Source organism: Nerophis ophidion, linkage group LG24 (genome assembly GCF_033978795.1).
Source record: "Nerophis ophidion isolate RoL-2023_Sa linkage group LG24, RoL_Noph_v1.0, whole genome shotgun sequence".
Classification (NCBI taxonomy): Eukaryota; Metazoa; Chordata; class Actinopteri; order Syngnathiformes; family Syngnathidae; genus Nerophis; species Nerophis ophidion.
In genome coordinates this window covers 14,192,446-14,211,173 of record NC_084634.1, presented here as the reverse complement: position 1 = coordinate 14,211,173, position 18,728 = coordinate 14,192,446, and the positions used below count along the sequence as shown (strand labels likewise).

General features: G+C 39.4%; 1 long non-coding RNA gene across 2 annotated transcripts; it reads right to left on the bottom strand.

Moving 5' to 3' along the window:
- Positions 1 to 5,216: 5,216 nt before the first annotated feature.
- Positions 5,217 to 18,464, bottom strand: LOC133542078 (uncharacterized). Of its 2 annotated transcripts, XR_009804043.1 has the most exons (4): positions 18,158 to 18,464; positions 9,716 to 10,113; positions 8,492 to 8,702; positions 5,217 to 5,475 (listed from the first exon to the last, which is right to left on the bottom strand). It is a non-coding gene; the product is annotated as an uncharacterized LOC133542078 (long non-coding RNA). The 2 variants fall into 2 exon arrangements; XR_009804042.1 differs by having other exon boundaries at positions 8,492 to 10,113.
- Between the last annotated feature and the right edge of the window lie 264 nt (positions 18,465 to 18,728).

Genomic DNA, 18,728 nt, shown 5'->3' with positions numbered 1-18,728 from the left:
GTCGGAAACTACATCCGGTGTGAGAGGGCTTCGCGGTATCCATGGTAACAGCGCCGGCTTTTACCACTAAAGGGACGGAATACGAAATTACTCCGCATTGTAAAAATGACACATATAATTTTATAATAATTATCCAAAATTGTGGCTGATCATACAAACATTAATTCGTACATTAAAAAATGAAAACAAAAACATTTTGGACAAATTATTTTCAAGCAATAAGGTTAAAGATTTTTAAATAAAAAATATTCCCAAATAACAAAATAGAAAATTAAAATATATATAACAGTCTAAATAACAGTTGTACCATTTGGGAAAGTGGCCGTGCGCAACCCGAGGGTCCCGGGTTCAATCCCCACCTAGTACCAACCTCACCACATCCGTTGTGTCCTTGAGCAAGACACTTCACCCTTGTGTGAATGTGTGTGTGAATGGGTGAATGTGGAAGTAGAGTCAAAGCGTTTTGAGTACCTTGAAGGTAGGAAAGCGCTATACAAGTACAACCCATTTATCCTTTATTATTTATTTTTAATTTACAGTAAATCACCTTAAAAACAATAACCGTCGATTATAAAAATAGATACATCGGCTCAGTTACCAGATGTTTAAGAAAAAAATATATATTTTTTTGTTTTTTCAATTTACGATAATTGACTGTAAAAATATTCATATATTTTACTGTAAAAAAAACTTGCCTCAGTTGCCCGAATTTTACTGCAAAAATAAAAATGTGTTACCGTTATTGGAGTTTACAGTATTGCACTGTAAAAATAACTGTAAGTTTGTACAGTAAAAATCTAGTAAGTAATTTTACCGTAAAAATAACAGTGGTAGCGCTTTCCCATTAACAGTACACTTTAAAAACAACAACAGCAGAATTTACTGTAAAAAAAACTTGCGAGCTTAATCGCCAGAATTTTACAGTCCTAAAGACAGTGCTAACGTTTTACAGTAATGCACTGTAAAAACCCCAACCTCAGATATACGCTCAAAAAAGGGCAGCGTAGTCACTAGACTTTTAACCTAAAATTAAAATTGGTACATCTTTTTTATTTACAGTAATGCCACTGTAAAAACAAAAAGAGTATATTTATCGTAAAAATAAAAGTGGTACTGTTTTTTAAATTTACAATCATGCACTGTAAAAACAAAAACCTTAGATTTTACGGTGATAAAAAAAAAATAAAAAAATAAAAATGTCAGGGTAATCGCAAGAATTGTAGCCTAGCGGTATGAGTGGTACCGATTTTACATTTACCGTAATGCACTTCAAAAACAACGACCGTAGATGTTACGATAACAAAAGCGGCAGTTTAGTCGCCACAATTTTAACGTAAAAATAAATGTGGTACAGTTTTTTAATTTACAGTAATGCACTGTAAAGATAACAACTGTAGATTTGTATGGATACAAAAGCAAACTGGCATTTTAATCACCAGAATTATATCGTAAAAATAACAGTGGTGCCATTTTTTCAATTTACAGTAATGCACTGTAAAAACAACATAGATTTTGCAGTAAAACTATCAGCTCAGTTGCCCAAATTTTACAGTAAAATAACTTTGCTACCGTTTTGCACTGTAAAGATAACAACTGCAAAGTTGTATGGTAAAAAACAACAACACCAATTGCCAGAATATTCCTGTTAAAATAAAAGTGATAGCGATTTTTTTTCAATTTACAGTATGTTTTATGGTTAAAAAAAAAGAGAAAGATGAGGGGCAGCTATGTGGCAAGAATTTTACCGTAAATGTAAAAATGTACCTTTTTTTCCCTTTTTTTACAGTAATGCACTGTAAAAACAACAACAGTATGTTTTACGGTAAAAAAAAAGAAAATAAAAGAAAATAAAAGTGGCATCTATGTGGCCAGAATTTTACCGTAAATGTAAAAATGTACCGTTTTTTCCCCCTTTTTTTTTACAGTAATGCACTGTAAAAACAACGACAGTATGTTTTACGGTAAAAAAAAGAAAAGAAAAGAAAAGAAAAGTGGCGTCTATGTGGCCAGAATTTTACCGTAAATGTAAAAATGTACCGTTTTTTCCCTTTTTTTTTTAACAGTAATGCACTGTAAAAACAACAACAGTATGTTTTACGGTAAAAAAAAGAAAAGAAAAGTGGCATCTATGTGGCCAGAATTTTACCGTAAATGTAAAAATGTACCGTTTTTTCCCCCTTTTTTTTACAGTAATGCACTGTAAAAACAACGACAGTATGTTTTACGGTAAAAAAAAGAAAAGAAAATAAAAGCGGCATCTATGTGGCCAGAATTTTACCGTAAATGTAAAAATGTACCATTTTTTTCCTTTTTTTTTTACAGTAATGCACTGTAAAAACAACGACAGTATGTTTTACGGTAAAAAAAGGAAAAGAAAAGAAAAGTGGCATCAATGTGGCCAGAATTTTACCGTAAATGTAAAAATTACAGTTTTTTTCCCTTTTTTTACAGTAATGTACTTTAAAAACAACAACAGTATGTTTTACGGTAAAAAAAAGAAAAGAAAAGTGGCATCTATGTGGCCAGAATTTTACCGTAAATGTAAAAATGTACCGTTTTTTTTCCTTTTTTTTAACAATAATGCACTGTAAAAACAACAACAGTATGTTTTACGGTAAAAAAGGAAAAGAAAAGAAAAGTGGCATCTATGTGGCCACAATTTTACCGTAAATGTAAAAATGTACAGTATTTTTCCTTTTTTTTAACAGTAATGCACTGTAAAAACAACAACAGTATGTTTTACGGTAAAAAAAGGAAAAGAAAAGAAAAGTGGCATCTATGTGGCCAGAATTTTACCGTAAATGTAAAAATGTACAGTTTTTTTCCTTTTTTTTAACAGTAATGCACTGTAAAAACAACAACAGTATGTTTTACGGTAAAAAAAGGAAAATAAAAGAAAAGTGGCATCTATGTGGCCAGAATTTTACCATAAATGTACAAATGTAATGTTTTTTTCCCTTTTTTTACAGTAATGCACTGTAAAAACAACAACAGTATGTTTTATGGTAAAAAAAGGAAAAGAAAAGAAAAGTGGCATCTATGTGACCAGAGTTTTACCGTAAATGTAAAAATGTACGTCTTTTTTCCCTTTTTACTGTAATGCACTGTAAAAACAACAACAGTATGTTTTACGAAAAAAAAGAAAAGAAAAGAAAAGTGGCATCTATGTGGCCAGAATTTTACCGTAAATGTAAAAAAGTACCGTTTTTTTCCCCTTTTTTTTACAGTAATGCACTGTAAAAACAACAACAGTATGTTTTATGGTAAAAAAAAGAAAAGAAAAGAAAAGTGGCATCTATGTGGCCAGAGTTTTACCGTAAATGTAAAAATGTACCGTTTTTTTCCCTTTTTTTTACAGTAATGCACTTTAAAAACAACAACAGTACGTTTTACGGTAAACAAAAGAAGAGAAAAGTGGCATCTATGTGGCCAGAATTTTACCGTAAATGTAAAAATATACGTTTTTTTTCCCCCTTTTTTTTTACAGTAATGCACTGTAAAAACAACAACAGTATGTTTTACGGTAAAAAAGAAAAGAAAAGAAAAGAAAAGTGGCATCTATGTGGCCAGAATTTTACCGTATATGTAAAAATGTACCGTTTTTTCCCCCTTTTTTTTACAGTAATGCACTGTAAAAACAACAACAGTATGTTTTATGGTAAAAAAAAGAAAAGAAAAGAAAAGAAAAGAAAAGAAAAGTGGCATCTACGTGGCCAAAATTTTACCGTAAATGTAAAAATGTACCGTTTTTTTCCCCTTTTTTTTTACAGTAATGCACTGTAAAAACAACAACAGTATGTTTTACGGTAAGAAAAAGTAAAGAAAAGAAAAGTGGCATCAATGTGGCCAGAATTATACCGTAAATGTAAAAATGTACCGTTTTTTCCCCTTTTTATTTTTTACAGTAATGCACTGTAAAAACAACAACAGTATGTTTTACGGTAAAAAAAGAAAAAAAAAAAAAGAAAAGTGGCATCTATGTGGCCAGAATTTTACCACAAAAATAAAAATGGTACCGTTTTATTATTTTACAGTAATGCACTGTAAAAACAACAATCATAATTTTAACGATAACACTGTTAGCTAAGTCGCCCCAATTTTAGAGTTAAACAAAATGGCTTCCATTTTTCCATTTACAGCAATGCACTGTAAAAACCAGTATAGCGTTTACGGTTTAAAAACAAGAACTTGCAGCTCAGTTGCCAGAATTTTACTGTAAAAATAACAATTCTACGGTTTTTCTGTGACAATAATGAACTTTAAATTTTACTATAAAATCCTGCCAGTTTTTTTTTTTATGGGGCGGTATAGCTCGGTTGGTAGAGTGGCCGTGCCAGCAACTTTAGGGTTGCAGGTTCGATCCCCGCTTTCGCCATCCTAGTCACTGCCATTGTGTCCATGAGCAAGATACTTTACCCACCTGCTCCCAATGCCACCCACACTGGTTTAAACGTAACTTAGATATTGGGTTTCACTATGTAAAAAGCGCTTTGAGTCACTAGAGAAAAGTGCTATATAAATACAATTCACTTCACTTCACTATGCCAAAACTGCTATACTTGTTTCAAAACATTCCACTTCCTCCTTCAAGTAAACTATTCAGTCGACTAAAAAGCTTGTTTCTCGGTTGACGGACAGTTGGCTCTCTCAAAGTCTGTTTGATTAGCATTGGTGTTGATGGGGAAGGGATCTGTGGTCTCTCCTCTACGTCTACCTCTACCATGAATTGATTAACGTGGACCCCGACTTAAACAAGTTGAACAACTTATTCGGGTGTTACCATTTAGTGGTCAATTGTACAGAATATGTACTGAACTGTGCAATCTACTAATAAAAGTATCAATCAATCAATCAAAAAAAACGGATCACGTGACTGGCTTCTTAATCGTCACTCAAAATGGCTTCGGAATCTCTGTGAGATTGAAACTATTTTGATCATATATATTTACTCGCAAACTTTGGAAGTCTTTTGGTGTCATGAATCAAATCTACTGTATATGATAATTGCTTCAATGTGGAGGCAACTTGCTTTTCTACTTTACTGCTGCTTCAAACAATTTTGGCAGGAAGTAAATCAATGCATCAAATATGTCCGAATTGTTACTGAGAGTTTTGTTTTGTTTGGGGTTTCCTTTGTGTTGGTGTTTATTTCCTGTCAGCGCTCTTAATTTAGTACCACTTCCTGCATGTCTCCCTGGGTGCGCGTTTCCCTCACCTGTTCCTGATTGGCAGCCTGGCACACCTGGTTGCAATTGCCAAACCGGCTGCTATTCATGCCTGCCTCGCCCTCCAGTCAGGGCTCAATGATTGTTTCCCGTTTTCCCTGCATGTACACTTACCAGTCATGTTTTCCTGGGCTACGCCTGCCATCTCTGCATCTTGGGGTTCGAGACGGACAGTACCTGACAGAATCATCGAGCCACATACGAACCCGCAGGGATTTCAATGGTCGAGAGGCTTGACAAGATTTTGACACTGAGGGAAAAAAACAAAAAATGATTTTCCTCTTTTCAAGCTCCCTCCTACCCATCTCTGGCGTCTGTTGGCCTCTTTGGGGACGTCTGGGATCCTTCCCTTGAGGCGGGGCTAAGGTCAGCTGTGCGACAGGGGAAGCACAGCTCTCACCTCTCCTAGAGAGGCCACCTCAGACGCCGACAGCCCAGCCGCCTGTTGCTCTAGGTCAGGGGTCACCAAGGCGGTGCCCGCGGGCACCAGGTAGCCCGTAAGGACCGGATGAGTCAGGCTCTGGCCTGTTCTAAAAATAGCAGCACTTACCAGTGAGCTGCCTCTATTTTTCACATTTTATTTATTTACTAGCAAGCTGGTCTCGCTTTGCTCGACATTTTTAATTCAAAGAGAGACAAAACTCAAATAGAATTTGAAAATCCAAGAAAATATTTTAAAAACTTGGTCTTCACTTGTTTAAATAAATACATTTATTTCTTTAATTAGCTTCTTATAACTTTGAGAAAAACAATTTTAGAGAAAAAATACAACCTTAAAAATGATTTTAGGATTTTTAAACACATATACCTTTTTAACTTTTAAATTCCTTCCCCTTCTTTCCTAACAATTTAAATCAATGTTGAAGTTTTTATTTTTATTATTGTAAAGAATAATAAATACATTTTAATTTAATTCTTCATTTTAGCTTCTGTTTTTTCAACGAAGAATATTTGTGAAATATTTCTTCAAAGTTATTATGATTAAAATTAAAAAAATATATTCTGGCAAATCTAGAAAATCTGTAGAATCAAATTTAAATCTTATTTCAAAGTATTTTGAATTTCTTTTAAAATTTTTGCTCTGGAAAATCTAGAAGAAATTATTATTTGTTTTTGTTAGAAATATAGTTTGGTCCAATTTGTTATATATTCTAACAAAGTGGGGCTTCACGGTGGCAAAGGGGTTAGTGCGTCTGCCTCACAATACGAAGGTCCTGCAGTCCTGGGTTCAAATCCAGGCTCGGGATCTTTCTGTGTGGAGTTTGCATGTTCTCCCCGTGAATGCGTGGGTTCCCTCCGGGTACTCCGGCTTCCTCCCACTTCCAAAGACATGCACCTGGGGATAGGTTGATTGGCAACACTAAATTGGCCCTAGTGTGTGAATGTGAGTGTGAATGTTGTCTGTCTATCTGTGTTGGCCCTGCGATGAGGTGGCGACTTGTCCAGGGTGTACCCCGCCTTCCGCCCGATTGTAGCTGAGATAGGCGCCAGCGCCCCCTGCGACCCCAAAAGGGAATAAGCGGTAGAAAATGGATGAAAAATGGATGGATTCTAACGAAGTGCAGATTGGATTTTAACCAATTTAAAACATGTTTTAAAAATTCTAAAATTAATCTTAATCAGGAAAAATTACTAATGATGTTCCATAAATTCTTTTTGTAACTTTTTCAAAAAGATTCAAATTTGCTAGTTGTTGTCTTTATTTTTTTTAAATTTAACTTTAAATTTTAAAGACTCAAAATTGAAGGTGTTGTACACCCTGGACAAGTTGCCACCTCATCACAGGGCCAACACAGATAGACAGACAACATTCACACTCACATTCACACACCAGGGACCATTCAGTGTTGCCAATCAACCTATCCCCAGGTGCATGGGAGGAAGCCGGAGTACCCGGAGGGAACCCACGCATTCACAAGGAGAACATGCAAACACTACACCAGTGGTTCTTAACCTGGTTGGAGGTTCCGAACCCCACCAGTTTCATACGCACATTCACCGAACCCTTCTTTTCTTAATTTTTAAATTTTTTTTCAAATTCAAGACAAAGTTGTATATTTTTTTTTTCCTGGTGTACAAAATGAACCGAGCATGAACTCACAATAAATTACACACCTGCAAATCAGTGTGACTTCTGCAATTGCCATATCCACGATACGCCGATATGGAGAGGTTTTTATTTACACGATGAGTCCATAGTTGCCAACCCTCCCGATTTTTCCGGGAGAATCCCGAATTCCAGTGCCCCTACCGAAATTCTCCGGGGCAACCATTCTCCTTTAGCGTCCTCTACAGCGTGTCGTCACGTCCGATTTTCTTCCATACAAAGGGCATGTTGGCGCATTCACATTATTTATGTGGCTTTTACACACACATAAGTGAATGCAACCCATACTTAGTCAACAGCCATACAGGTCACACTGAGGGTGGCCGTATAAACAACTTTAACACTGTTACAAATACGCACCACACTGTGAACCCATACCAAACAAGAATGACGAACACATTTGGGGAGAACATTTGCACCGTAAAATAACGTAACAAATACCCAGAATCCTTTGCAGCACTAACTCTTTCAGGACCTACAATATATACCCCTGCTACCCCTAAACCCCGCCCACCTCAACCACGCCTGCCCCCCCTCCACCTCAACCACCACTACCCCCATCTCCCGAATTCTGAGGTCTCAAGGCTGGCAAGTATGGATGAGTAGGGTGTGTCTTGACTGTCTCCGCTGAACCCCTGAGGCCGACTCACCGAACCCCTAGGGTTCGATCGAACCCAGGTTAAGAACCACTGCACTACACAGAAAGAGCCCCAGCCCGGGATTGAACCCAGGACAATTAAGGACCTTCGGATTGTGAGGCACATGCACTAATCCCTGTTCTACTGTGCAAATCGTAAAAACAAAAAATGTTGGCAAAAAAAAAAACAACTTCTGACAGTTTTTAAACAGTAAAATCTACGGATTTCATTCACACACACACACACACACACACACACACACACACACACACACACACACACACACACACACACACACACACACACACACACACACACACACACACACACACACATGCACACACACACACACGGCTGGAGTGGCACCAAAAGGGCAGCAGTTTTTCCCCTGCATTAGCACCGCCGGTAAATAGCATGTTAGCATCGATTAGCGTAGCATGTTAGCATCGATTAGCTGGCAGTCATGCCGTGACCAAATATTTCTGATTAGCATATAAGTCACCAACATCAACAAAACTCACCTTTGTGATTTCGTTGACTTTATCGTTGCAAATGCATCTGCAGGTTATCCATACATCTCTGTGCCATGTCTGTCATCGCTGGTAAAATGTGGAGACACTCCGGCACATTCGATGGGGGTCTGGCGGCAGATTTCTTGCCAGTGGTGCAACTTGAATCCCTCCCTGTGAGTGTTGTTACACCCTCCGACAACACACCGTCGAGGCATGATGTCTGCAAGGTTCCAAAAAATAGTCGAAAAAACGGAAAATAACAGAGCTGAGACCCGGTGTTTGTAATGTGTTTGAAAAAATTAAAATGGCGGCTTTCTTACCTAGGTAACGTCACGTACTGACGTCATCGCTACAAGAGCCATAAACAGAAAGGCGTTTAATTCGCCAAAATTCCCCCATTTATAGAGTTCGGAAATCGGTTCAAAAAATATATGGTCTTTTTTCTGCAACATCAAGGTATATATTGACGCTTACATAGGTTTGGTGATAATGTTCTCCTTTAACAACATTGTTATTCTGAAGTTAACCAATAATAAATGACATACTTCTTACCGTTAATGCAACTTCTTGAAATGCATGAGAATGTTTTATATTTTAAACGTTATTTTTAACACTGTAATAATTCATTACTTATCGTTTATAAAACAATGTCGGATAAAATTTATCTGAGAGCCAGATGCAGTTATCAAAAGAGCCACATCTAGCTCGAGAGCCATAGGTTCCCTACCCCTGCTTTAAAGACCTACTGAAACCCACTACTACCCACCACGCAGTCTGATAGTTTATATATCAATGATGAAATATTAACATTGCAACACATGCCAATACGGCCTTTTTAGTTTACTAAATTACAATTTTAAATTTCCCGGGAGTTTCCTGTAGAAAACGTCGTGTAATGATGACGTGTACGCAAGACGTCACTGGTTTTTAGGAAATATGAGCGCTGCACACACACACAGCTAAAAGTCGTCTGCTTTAACGGCATAATTACACAGTATTTTGGACATCTGTGTTGCTGAATCTTTTGCAATTTGTTCAATTAATATTGGAGAAGTCACAGCAGAAAGATGGAATTGGGAAGCTTAGCCTTTAGCCACACAAACACACGGGGATTCCTTTTTTTAAATTCCTGGAGGTGAAACTTTACCATGGATCAGAGCGAACATGGATCCCGACCGAATGTCAACCAGCAGGTTTCGGTGAGAAAATTGTGGTTAAAAAGTCAGTTCTTACCGGAGAAAAGCTGAGCTTGTGCCGTCCATAGCTGCCTTCGACTCCCCTGAGACACTGCGCGTCAAGACACCCGTGGAGACACCCTTCCGACTATCAGGTACTATTTAACTCACTAAAACACTAGCAACACAATAGAAATATAAGGGATTTCCCAGAATCAAACTAGTAAATGTCTCTAAAACAGTGGTTCCCAAAGTGGGCGGTACCTGGAAAGATCCGGGGTGGCGGTGAGGAAGAAGGGGGCGGTAGGGGGGCGGCAGTCCGAAGTCGAAGTCAGAAGTTCGAACGTTTGTTTGACGATTTGTACACAACACGTGCAGCAGGACGAGTCAGTGGACGACGCATCAGGGTCCGGTTACCACACGCCGCTCTGGCCCAGTCAGATCCGACAGCATAGACTACAAAAGCAAAAGCTCAGGTTTGTAATTTCAAGCTTGTAATGTTCAGAATTTTCAAAAAGTCATATCAAGATTTTTGGTTACAAAGAAAAATCTCTGACTGCTATCAAGTGCTGTGGAACAAGGTCAAGATGTACTTTATTGCCTTCCCAACATCATATTTAGTAGAACGGGGCTTCAGTGCAGTCGCCTTGCTTCTTTCCAAGCAAAGAAACCGACTGAAAATTACTGACCGCGGGGATCTACGACTTCTTCTTAGTGAGTTCCAGCCTGATATTGAGAAGCCTTTGTCCCTGCACCAAGCACATCCATCCCATTAATATTAAGTGTGAGACAATGAAGGTTACTGGTGGAATGTTTATTTACCATTCTATGTTGCTGAAACAGTTAAAACTGCTAAAAAATAAATTGGTTTACTAAATTGGGTTTTATTTGTGAAATACACATTTGTGTTTAACCTTTCTCTTTTCAAATTGCAGCATACCAAATATCAAGAAAGATGTGTTTGTTTCCATATGTGTCTGTGGGGGGGGGGGCGCTAGGAATTCACTGGGGAGCCAAGGGGGCGCCAGCCTGCAAAAGTTTTGGGAACCATTGCTCTAAAACATCGGAATCCGTCCCAATGCAAATGCGTTTTTTATTTATTTAACTTATTTAACTTTTTATTTATTTAACTTTTTATTTAACTGTCGCTATCAATATCCTCAAACACAAATCTTTCATCCTCGCTCAAATTAATGGGGAAATTGTCGTTTTCTCGGTCCGAATAGCACTTTTTGTTGGAGGCTCCCATTAAAATCAATGTGCATATGTGAGAAGCCATCAACATGTGACGTCATCGTCTGCGACTTCCGGTAGAGGCAGGGCTTTTCTCTTAGCACCGAAAGTTGCGAACTTTATCGTGGATGTTCTCTACTAAATCCTTTCAGTAAAAATATGGCAATATCGCGAAATGATCAAGTATGACACATAGAATGGACCTGCTATCCCCGTTTCAATAAGAAAATCTCTTTTCAGTAGGCCTTTAAAGGCTCCGTAGCTGCAAATGTAAAAATCGTTACAAAAAATAAAAAATAAAAAAATTTGGGCAAAAAAAAAAAAGATTCTGCCAGTTTTCAAACAGTAAAATCTACAGATTTCATTCACATACATACACACACACATTCACGGCTGGAGTGGCGCCAAAAGGGCAGCAGTTTCACCTAAAGCATTTTTTGTGTCCTTTTGTGCTGCTGCAAATGGAAAAATCAATTAATAAAACTTCAGCCAGTTTCCAAATACTCTTCTATCATATCCAGCAGTGTACTTTCATTCATGAACAGAATATTTCCCCTGCTGTTGACCTTAGTCTACGAAAGCGTCTCATTCATAAAGTTTTTCCACTCTGTGGGAGAAAGAACCCCCTTCGGCGCGTGTGGGACACATTTGCGTTTTCACAGGTGTTTTCCGAGCCAGAACCTTTAGATGCCACTCAGTCTTTCCGTGTACAGTAATGTCATTTTCAGCACAGTGGCAAAAAAGCTTTGAAGGACTAATTGTCGCGGCGTCTGTAGCTGTGTGGAACGAGGAAGCCGCTGAGTTTGCAGCCGACTCAGTTAAAAAGCGCCGACTTCCTTGAACTTTGACACACATAAGGGGAGGAAACCAAGTTCCTTATAAGCGAGCTGCTGGCACACCAGGCGCGTGCTAAGTCAACGTGCTGCAACTCTCACCGCATGCCACTTTTTTCTCCTTTTTTTTTCCCTAAACCGCGCAAAACTAACAATCCCTCGTTCAAAACCTCGGAAAGAAAATAGAACGTTAGACGCTAAACTGGCCCTAGTGTGTGAATGTGAGCGTGCCTTCCGCCCGAATGCAGCTGAGATAGGCAGCAGCGCCTCAAACCCCAAAAGGGAATAAGCAGTAGAACATATACATATATATATATATATATATATATATATTGGCACTAGTGTGTGAATGTGAGTGTGAATGTTGTCTGTCTATCTGTGTTGGCCCTGCGATGAGGTGGCGACTTGTCCAGGGTGTACCCCGCCTTCTGCCCGATTGTAGCTGAGATAGGCGCCAGCGCCCCCCGCGACCCCGATAGGGAATAAGCGGTAGAAAATGGATGGATGGATATATATATATATATATATATATATATATATATATATATATATATATAAATAAAGTGGGGCAAAAAAGTATTTAGTCAGCCACCGATTGTGCAAGTTCGCCCACTTAAAATGATGACAGAGGTCTGTAATTTTCATCATAGGTACACTTCAACTGTGAGAGACAGAATGTGAAAAAAAAATCCAGGAATTCACATTGTAGGAATTTTAAAGAATTTATATGTAAATTATGGTGGAAAATAAGTATTTGGTCAACCATTCAAAGCTCTCACTGATGGAAGGAGGTTTTGGCTCAAAATCTCACGATACATGGCCCCATTCATTCTTTCCTTAACACGGATCAATCGTCCTGTCCCCTTAGCAGAAAAACAGCCCCAAAGGATGATGATTCCACCCCCATGTTTCACAGTAGGTATGGTGTTCTTGGGATGCAACTCAGTATTCTTCTTCCTCCAAACACGACGAGTTGAGTTTATACCAAAATGGATACATGGATGATACAGCAGAGGATTGGGAGAATGTCATGTGGTCAGATGAAACCAAAATAGAACTTTTTGGTATAAACTCAACTCGTCGTGTTTGGAGGAAGAAGAATACTGAGTTGCATTCCAAGAACACCACACCTACTGTGAAGCATGGAGGTGGAAACATCCTGCTTTGGGGCTGTTTTTCTGCTAAGGGGACAGGACGATTGATCCATCCATCCATCCATTTTCTACCGCTTATTCCCTTTAGGGGTTGCGGGGGGCGCTGGCGCCTATCCCAGCTACAATCGGGCGGAAGACGGGGTACACCCTGGACAAGTCGCCACCTCATCACAGGGCAAACACAGATAGACAGACAACATTCACACTCACATTCACACACTAGGGCCAATTTTAGTGTTGCCAATCAACCTATCCCCAGGTGCATGTCTTTGGAGGTGGGAGGAAGCCAGAGTACCCGGAGGGAACCCACGCATTCACGGGGAGAACATGCAAACTCCACACAGAAAGATCCCAAGCCTGGATTTGAACCCAGGACTGCAGGAACTTCGTATTGTGAGGCAGACGCACTAACCCCTCTGCCACCGTGAAGCCACGATTGATCCGTGTTAAGGAAAGAATGAATGGGGCCATGTATCGTGATATTTTGAGGCAAAACCTCCTTCCATCAGTGAGAGCTTTGAATGGTTGACCAAATACTTATTTTCCACCATAATTTACAAATAAATTCTTTAAATTTACTACATTCTGTCTCCCACAGTTGAAGTGTACCTATGATGAAAATTACAGACCTCTGTCATCATTTTAAGTGGGAAAACTTGCACAATTGGTGGCTAACTAAATACTTTTTTGCGCATATATATATATCAAATCGTACTCTTATTCATACAGTTTTGTTGCCATGTTTTTATTCACATTTGTGGTTTTTTGTACTTCGTCTTACCCAATTGTGTGTACATGACCATAAAAACGAGGGTAGCTTTAATACATGTCATACCAATACATTGGTACGATTTAATTTAGTTATATATCATAGTCATAATCCACTCTACTGTATTCAGTGGTCACGACATGTGTTTGTGGCGCTGTCATGTGACTTCGGGCATGAGTCGGCAGGAAGTGGAACTCGGGGGGTGGGGTGGGGGGAAGGGGGGTTGAACACAACAACAAGGTCAACACTTAAACTTACGAAACAAAAATTAATGGAACAATTTGCACGGACTAAATATCTACAGCAAGTAGTTATGTAGTGCACATGATACTGATAAACTGCTCTAAAGTAACATCACCCCTACATTTCTTCTCGAGGAAATGAAAAGAGTTTGAGTCTGCCAGCGGGTGTTGTTGAAGTCATGCGCTGCAAACATGCACCAGTAGTGGCAGTCACGATGAGTGTGCACTTTCGCACACGCCGCCGCCACACGCCTTCCAACCGCGTGACCACCTATTCTGCTCACCTGTCTCTGCTCCAACAGTCTAAAATGATTCAGGTGTGATTTTTTTTTTAGTCAAGAAGAATATCCTCCAACTGCGTGAGCGGATTACAAAAGAGACACCAGAAAAACAAGTTGACCTAATTTTGTTTCATTGTATCCATTAAAGGGGAACATTATCACCAGACCTATGTAAGCGTCAATATATACCTTGATGTTGCAGAAAAAAGCAGTGTTTGGTTTATTATGGTTAGTTTGTCTGTTTAGCAACTAGCAATGCTGCTGATGCTACATTGTTGCAATAAAACTACATCCATATAGCGCTCAGCTTGTAAAACTTATTGCTCGTCCTCTTTGTGTTCGGGCTCAAAAATACGAGGTTGTGGATCATAAATTTTCCCAAAGTAATCGTTGTTAGTTCTCACAAAGTCTGCTTCATAAGCATTGTTGTTGATGGGGAAGGGATCTATTGTTCCTCCTCTAAGTCACGTGCATTGTTCTTAACGGCGTTAAATAGTAACGCTGTTTCTTTCACTAGTAACCAGTAAACTAATAATTACTTTTAGGTCCGACACCACACCGTTAACGATAACTTGATATGACTTGGCACGCTACTTTTGATGTGGTTTTATGTCAACAACAAGACTTTCACATCCCCCGCTCACATAGAATCTTCTATTTTTTTCTCCCGCCCTCTCCCCCTTGTTTACCTGTATCTCATATTTTTTATAAGGGGCGCTGGAAGCCGGCAGACCCGTCGGCGATCCTGTTCTGTCTCCCTGTAATGTTTGTCTGATCTTGAATGGGATTGTGCTGAAAATTTAAATTTTCCTAAAGACGGAATAAATAAAGTACTATCTAATCTGATCTAAGACAGCGTCATAAATCCAGTAAATTATATACAGGAAATATCTTTTTTCCTGGTGAAAGCGATAAGCAGCGCCGCACTAAAATGAACTTGATATCAAGCAGGAAGAGGCAACGTCACAATGTGACACAGCAGACAACAACATATACGTACACCATGGGATTAATGCACAACAAACATGCCATCCAAACAATACCCCGTTTGTTGACAAGATGACAGCCATGGAAGCACATTCAATCTCTTTATTAAGCGTAGAAAAGATTGCAAAAAGCTGGCGTCAGAGCCGACAAACTCCCGCTGCTAACTGCTAATAAACACAGCTCCGTTGGAAACTCCCTCGATGTCACACTTCACGAGGCAACAGACCCCGCCTTTTAAGAGCACACGCACACTTCTCCAACTGCATATGAAAGATATTTGAATGTTTTTTTTTTTTTAAGTACCATATTGACTACTTTCCCTCGTGACTAATTACATTTATTAAAGGGGAACATTATCACAATTTCAGAAGGGTTAAAACCAATAAAAATCAGTTCCCAGTGGCTTATTTTTTTTCCCGAAGTTTTTTTCAAAATTTTACCCATCCCGTAATATCCCTAAAAAAGTGTTTGATTTTCGCTATTTGCTTAAGCCACTGTCCATTTCCCCTGTGACGTCACATAGCGATCCCAATACAAACAATGGCGAATAACACAGCAAGATATAGCGACATTAGCTCGGATTCAGACTCGGATTTCAGCGGCTTAAGCGATTCGACAGATTACGCATGTATTGAAATGGATGGTTGGAGTGTGGAGGCAGATAGCGAAAACGAAATTGAAGAAGAAACTGAAGCCATTGAGCAAATAGCTATTGACGCTATTCGGCCATGCATGTCTGCGTTAGCATCGCCGGTAAAATGTGCAGACCAACCAATCAGGACTTTTGCATTGACACTGGATCAACTTAAATCAGTCGATTGGTAAGTGTTTGTTTGACATTAAATGTGGGTGGAAGGAAACACTGGATGTAAATATAGTTTCAAATGTACATACAGATAGCCTAAATAGCATGTTAGCATCGATTAGCTGGCAGTCATGCCGCGACCAAATATGTCTGATTAGCACATAACTCAATAACATCAACAAATCTCACCTTTGTGATTTCGTTGACTTTATCGTTGGAAATGCATCTGCTTTGAGTTTCGCAGGATATCCAGACATTCTTGTCATCTCTGTGCCATCTCTGTCGTAGCATCGCCGGTAAAAACCAAACGAGGGACTTTCGCATCTCTTGACACTGGAGCAACTTAAATCCGTCGATTGCTAAGTGTTTGTTTGGCATTAAATGTGGATGGAGGGAAAGGCTAGATGTAAACATAGCTACAAATGAGGCGTAAAGCTGCAATATGTACACACCGCTAGCCTAAATAGCATGTTAGCATGCCGTGCTAATCGATGCACATTCTACGTAAATCAACTAGAATCCGTCCCTGATCGTGTTATTACACCCTTTGACAACACACCGACGAGGCATGATGTCTCCAAGGTATCGGAAAACAGTCGAAAAAACGGAAAATAACAGAGCTGATTTGACTCGATGCATGTGATGTGGTGGAGAAAAATGGCGTTGAGTACCGATGTGACGTCACGTTCTGACGTCGTCGCTCAGAGAGGCATAAACAGAAAGGCATTTAATTAGCCAAAATTCACCCATTTAGAGTTCGGAAATCGGTTAAAATAATATATGGTCTTTTTTCTGCAACATCAAGGTGTATATTGACGCTTACATAGGTCTGGTGATAATGTTCCCCTTTAAAGAGTAATTCCGTTCGTAATTCATTTACATTTTGGTAAAGTAGCCAGTAACTAAAATTGATTACTAGTGATGTCCGATACTGGCCTTTTTTGTCGATATCCGATATTGTCCGATTCTTAATTACCGATACCGATATATACAATCGTGGAATTAACTCATTATTATGCCTAATTTTGTTGTGATGCCCCGCTGGATGCACGAAAAAATGTAACAAAGTTTTCCAAAATAAATCGACTCAAGTTATGGGAAAAAAATGGCAACATGGCACTGCCATATTTATTATTGAAGTCACAAAGTGCATTATTTTTTGTTAACATGCCTCAAAACAGCAGCTTGGAATTTGGGACATGCTTTCTCTGAGAGAGCATGTGGAGGTTGAGGTGGGCAGGGTTTGGTAGGGGTTAGCGGGCGGGGGTGTATATTGTAGCGACTTGGAAGAGTTAGTGCTACAAGGGGGTCTTGGTATTCGTTCTGTTGTGTTGTGTTTATGCTGTGTTACGGTGCGGATGTTCTCCTGAAAATGTTTTTGTTATTCTTGTTTGGTGTGGGTTCACAGTGCGGCACATATTTGTAACAGTGTTAAAGTTGTTTATACGGCCACCCTCAGTGTGACCAGTATGGCTGTTGACCAAGTCTGCCTTGCATTCACTTGTGTGTGTGAAAAGCCGTAGATATTATGTGGTTGGGCCCGGTGGCTTTAAGGTTTATTGGCATCTGTACTTCTCTCTAAGTCATACATGTTACTTTTTAAAACTGATACCAATAATTTCCGAAATCACATTTTAAAGCATTTATCAGCCGATAATATCGGCAGTTTGATATTATTAGACATCTCTATTAATTAATTATTAAAAGCAATTTTCAGAACACTGGTCACGGATCATGTGACCTCTGTAACCCCTCCCCAGGGGCCCAGGCTCAGACTGATTTTATTTTCTCCCCCCTCCCATCAAGGATTAATAAAGTACTTCCAATTCTAATTCTGACTCTGATTATCTCATAAAATGGCTCGAGAATCTCCATGAGATTGAAACTATTTCGATAATTTTCATCACCTGTTTGTTCGCAATCTTTGGAAGTCTTTTGGGCGTCATATATCAGATATAAATGATAATGATCAACAGAGAGGCACCTAGTTTTTCCCACTCTACTGCTACTTTTAAATGAACAGATGCTTAACACACTGGATTAAAAATAGACACACTTCTTGTATGCGAACTAAAACCGCTCATAAGGATGTCCGAGTGGTGAATGACATCACCGGCTGGTCTACGCTTCCTCTCATTCTTGCATCGACCTCACGACCTTGTCATAAGACTGACCATTGTGGTTCGTGCAGTTCACCTCATTAAACAGGTCTCTTTCTTCCGGGTTCTCTGGATCACCCACCACGGACATCACAGCTGCGTTCAGGGCTTGGAACAGTCTTTTATTTTTCAATATAATGTCCTTTTTGTCCATCTCAGCACTCTCCATGTCATCGCTCGCTCTTTCACCACCTGAGCACACGAATGGTTTTTCTTCTGCTTTCCAGCAAATGTCTTTTGGCTCTGTCTGTTAAATGTCGCTCTCTTTCTCTCGGCCTGCTCTGCCATCCACCATACACCCCTTCTGCTTCCCGACTGCTGCCTTTAACAGAGCGACAGGTGATTAGACAAACACTTCCAGCTGTGTCGCCAATCTCGAAGCCGGTCCTGCCACACCCCGCTTCGCCGCAGTTGCGCAGGCCACGCCCACCACAGTGTCTTTTATATGTTTGACGTGTCACTTAACACTTGACTTTTTTGCAGTTTGACGTGGGGGGGGGGGGCCTCTATCAGTATCGAAAAGCTGTGCACCACAAAAGATGCTCTTTATAGCCATTTTATCAGTGCAAAAGGTTTAATTCATTTTTGTATTGTAGGTTAAAAAATGT